Below are 5000 nucleotides of genomic sequence, written 5' to 3'. Positions count from 1 at the left end.
GCTTTCCCCCAAAACCTTCGCAAGTAAATGTTAACTACAAAGTAGCCTATGCCTGCCTGGCAGAATTATACCGTGATCATTTGCATCACTCCAGTGGCCATTTGTCCTACAGCAACACCGCTTAACCAAACAAAGGTCTCTTCCTGGTGCACGCTTGCATTTAAGGGTAACTACACCCCAAAATCTAAATGTCTTCCATTTTTCCCAGACCTCAAAAATGGTCACCTGATAGGGTTTAAACATTGTTGTGGACATAGAACATCCAATTGTGCTGTTTTGCTATTAAAAAGGTGTACTTTTGAGAGCGAAAACCTGCCAAAACAGGGACAAACGGTCAACGGGGAAATCTAAACGGAGAAAAGGGAACTTGGGAATTAACGGAATCAGGCAAAACATTGAAGGGATTTTATAGTGCCCTAATGGACTACAGACATTGACAGTCTCCTAGACTAAAAACAAAGGCTGTATGTACTGCCTACATTTTGAGGGAAACGCAATGTCCATTATTTGATTTGATCAGGGCAGGGCAGGGCAGGGCAGGGCAGCACACACAAACTGCATTTAGTCCAATAACAATCCATGATATTATTAGGGTGATAAATAAAAGGCAATTGCTCCATGACACAAGAGCACGCTCTACTGGGACAAAAAGCTTACAGCACCTGGTATTCCCAGGCGGTCTCCCATCCAAGTACTAACCAGGCCCGACCCTGCTTAGCTTCCGAGATCGGACGAGATCGGGCGTATTCAGGCTGGTATGGCCGTAAGCGAGGGAACAACTCTTGGTACACTATATAAAGTCAATGTGTCACTCACTCTGAACGAGACACAGAAAAGTATCCACTTTATGACACAGACTGAAGAAGCTCAAACCTTGCTTACATTTCCAAGATATATATATATATATATATATATATATATATATATATATATATATACAGGTAAAAGTCAGTAAATTAGAATATTTTGAAAAACTTGATTTATTTCAGTAATTGCATTCAAAAGGTGTAACTTGTACATTATATTTATTCATTGCACACAGACTGATGCATTCAAATGTTTATTTCATTTAATTTTGATGATTTGAAGTGGCAACAAATGAAAATCCAAAATTCCGTGTGTCACAAAATTAGAATATTGTGTAAGGGTTACATTTTGAAGACACCTGGTGCCACAAAATAATCAGCTGATTAACTCAAAACACCTGCAAAGGGCTTTAAATGGTCTCTCAGTCCAGTTCTGAAGCCTACACAAACATGGGGAAGACTTCAGATTTGACAGCTGTCCAAAAGGCGACCATCGACACATTGCACAAGGAGGGAAAGACACAAAAGGTTATTGCAGAAGAGGCTGGCTGTTCTCAGAGCTCTGTGTCCAAACACATTAATAGAGAGGCAAAGGGAAGGAAAAACTGTGGTCAGAAAAAGTGTACAAGCGATAGGGATCACCGCGCCCTAGTCAAGATTGTGAAAAAAAACCCATTCAAAAATGTGGGGGAGATTCACAAGGAGTGGACAGCTGCTGGAGTCAGGGCTTCAAGATCCACCACCAAGAGACGCTTGAAAGACATGGGTTTCAACTGCCGCATACCTCGTGTCAAGCCACTGTTGACCAAGAAACAGCGCGAAAAGCGTCTCACCTGGGCTAAGGAAAAAAAGAGCTGGACTGCTGCTGAGTGGTCTAAAGTCATGTTTTCTGACGAAAGCAAATTTTGCATTTCCTTTGGAAATCGAGGTCCCAGAGTCTGGAGGAAGACAGGAGAGGCACAGGATCCACGTTGCCTGAAGTCTAGTGTAAAGTTTCCACCATCAGTGATGGTTTGGGGTGCCATGTCATCTGCTGGTGTCGGTCCACTCTGTTTCCTGAGATCAAGGGTCAACGCAGCCGTCTACCAGCAAGTTTTAGAGCACTTCATGCTTCCTGCTGCTGACCTGCTCTATGGAGATGGAGATTTCAGGTTCCAACAGGACTTGGCGCCTGCACACAGCGCAAAATCTACCCGTGCCTGGTTTACGGACCATGGTATTTCTGTTCTAAATTGGCCAGCCAACTCCCCTGACCTTAGCCCCATAGAAAATCTGTGGGGTATTGTGAAAAGGAAGATGCAGAATGCCAGACCCAACAACGCAGAAGAGTTGAAGGCCACTATCAGAGCAACCTGGGCTCTCATAACACCTGAGCAGTGCCAGAAACTCATCGACTCCATGCCACGCCGCATTAATGCAGTAATTGAGGCAAAAGGAGCTCCAACCAAGTATTGAGTATTGTACATGCTCATATTTTTCATTTTCATACTTTTCAGTTGGCCAACATTTCTAAAAAATCCCTTTTTTGTATTAGCCTTAAGTAATATTCTAATTTTGTGACAAACGGAATTTTGGATTTTCATTTGTTGCCACTTCAAATCATCAAAATTAAATGAAATAAACATTTGAATGCATCAGTCTGTGTGCAATGAATAAATATAATGTACAAGTTACACCTTTTGAATGCAATTACTGAAATAAATCAAGTTTTTCAAAATATTCTAATTTACTGACTTTTACCTGTATATATATATATATATATTTGAGTCTTGTGGGGGTGGAAGAGGGCATATCCTATGTTGACTTATGACAAGTTCATGGACTAGGGCCCTATAAAATAGGCGTTGCGGACCGAATCACGGAATCCAGACATTAAACCCAAATTCAACAATATTCAAACATTTATTGAACTTAGTAGGAAATCAACTAAATCTATTCAACTTGTTAGAAAACATATTAATTTGCCCAAGCCAATCATAAGACATGAACAAAATGCATCAGTGATTGGTATTTCCATGAACTTTCTGAAAGGGCACAGGAATGCCCCTGTCTGTGTGCATGTGTGCGGTGCGCGCGTATGTCTACACTTTGTGTAGCCGTTAGCGATGATGCTAATGATAACCTTCTTCTGGTAGGGAAGGAATGGCTTTCCCCCAAAACCTTCGCAAGTAAATGTTAACTACAAAGTAGCCTATGCCTGCCTGGCAGAATTATACCGTGATCATTTGCATCACTCCAGTGGCCATTTGTCCTACAGCAACACCGCTTAACCAAACAAAGGTCTCTTCCTGGTGCACGCTTGCATTTAAGGGTAACTACACCCCAAAATCTAAATGTCTTCCATTTTTCCCAGACCTCAAAAATGGTCACCTGATAGGGTTTAAACATTGTTGTGGACATAGAACATCCAATTGTGCTGTTTTGCTATTAAAAAGGTGTACTTTTGAGAGCGAAAACCTGCCAAAACAGGGACAAACGGTCAACGGGGAAATCTAAACGGAGAAAAGGGAACTTGGGAATTAACGGAATCAGGCAAAACATTGAAGGGATTTTATAGTGCCCTAATGGACTACAGACATTGACAGTCTCCTAGACTAAAAACAAAGGCTGTATGTACTGCCTACATTTTGAGGGAAACGCAATGTCCATTATTTGATTTGATCAGGGCAGGGCAGGGCAGGGCAGGGCAGGGCAGCACACACAAACTGCATTTAGTCCAATAACAATCCATGATATTATTAGGGTGATAAATAAAAGGCAATTGCTCCATGACACAAGAGCACGCTCTACTGGGACAAAAAGCTTACAGCACCTGGTATTCCCAGGCGGTCTCCCATCCAAGTACTAACCAGGCCCGACCCTGCTTAGCTTCCGAGATCGGACGAGATCGGGCGTATTCAGGCTGGTATGGCCGTAAGCGAGGGAACAACTCTTGGTACACTATATAAAGTCAATGTGTCACTCACTCTGAATGAGACACAGAAAAGTATCCACTTTATGACACAGACTGAAGAAGCTCAAACCTTGCTTACATTTCCAAGATATATATATATATATATATATATATATATATATATTTGAGTCTCGTGGGGGTGGAAGAGGGCATATCCTATGTTGACTTATGACAAGTTCATGGACTAGGGCCCTATAAAATATGCGTTGCGGACCGAATCACGGAATCCAGACATTAAACCCAAATTCAACAATATTCAAACATTTATTGAACTTAGTAGGAAATCAACTAAATCTATTCAACTTGTTAGAAAACATATAAATTTGCCCAAGCCAATCATAAGACATGAACAAAATGCATCAGTGATTGGTATTTCCATGAACTTTCTGAAAGGGCACAGGAATGCCCCTGTCTGTGTGCATGTGTGCAGTGCGCGCGTATGTCTACACTTTGTGTAGCCGTTAGCGATGATGCTAATGATAACCTTCTTCTGGTAGGGAAGGAATGGCTTTCCCCCAAAACCTTCGCAAGTAAATGTTAACTACAAAGTAGCCTATGCCTGCCTGGCAGAATTATACCGTGATCATTTGCATCACTCCAGTGGCCATTTGTCCTACAGCAACACCGCTTAACCAAACAAAGGTCTCTTCCTGGTGCACGCTTGCATTTAAGGGTAACTACACCCCAAAATCTAAATGTCTTCCATTTTTCCCAGACCTCAAAAATGGTCACCTGATAGGGTTTAAACATTGTTGTGGACATAGAACATCCAATTGTGCTGTTTTGCTATTAAAAAGGTGTACTTTTGAGAGCGAAAACCTGCCAAAACAGGGACAAACGGTCAACGGGGAAATCTAAACGGAGAAAAGGGAACTTGGGAATTAACGGAATCAGGCAAAACATTGAAGGGATTTTATAGTGCCCTAATGGACTACAGACATTGACAGTCTCCTAGACTAAAAACAAAGGCTGTATGTACTGCCTACATTTTGAGGGAAACGCAATGTCCATTATTTGATTTGATCAGGGCAGGGCAGGGCAGGGCAGCACACACAAACTGCATTTAGTCCAATAACAATCCATGATATTATTAGGGTGATAAATAAAAGGCAATTGCTCCATGACACAAGAGCACGCTCTACTGGGACAAAAAGCTTACAGCACCTGGTATTCCCAGGCGGTCTCCCATCCAAGTACTAACCAGGCCCAACCCTGCTTAGCTTCCGAGATCGGACGAGATC

This window comes from Coregonus lavaretus, assembly GCF_964263955.1.
Source record: "Coregonus lavaretus genome assembly, contig: HAP1_SCAFFOLD_629, whole genome shotgun sequence".
Classification (NCBI taxonomy): domain Eukaryota; kingdom Metazoa; phylum Chordata; class Actinopteri; order Salmoniformes; family Salmonidae; genus Coregonus; species Coregonus lavaretus.
The sequence above is the reverse complement of the archived record's forward strand: the minus strand, read 5'-3'. Positions refer to the sequence as shown.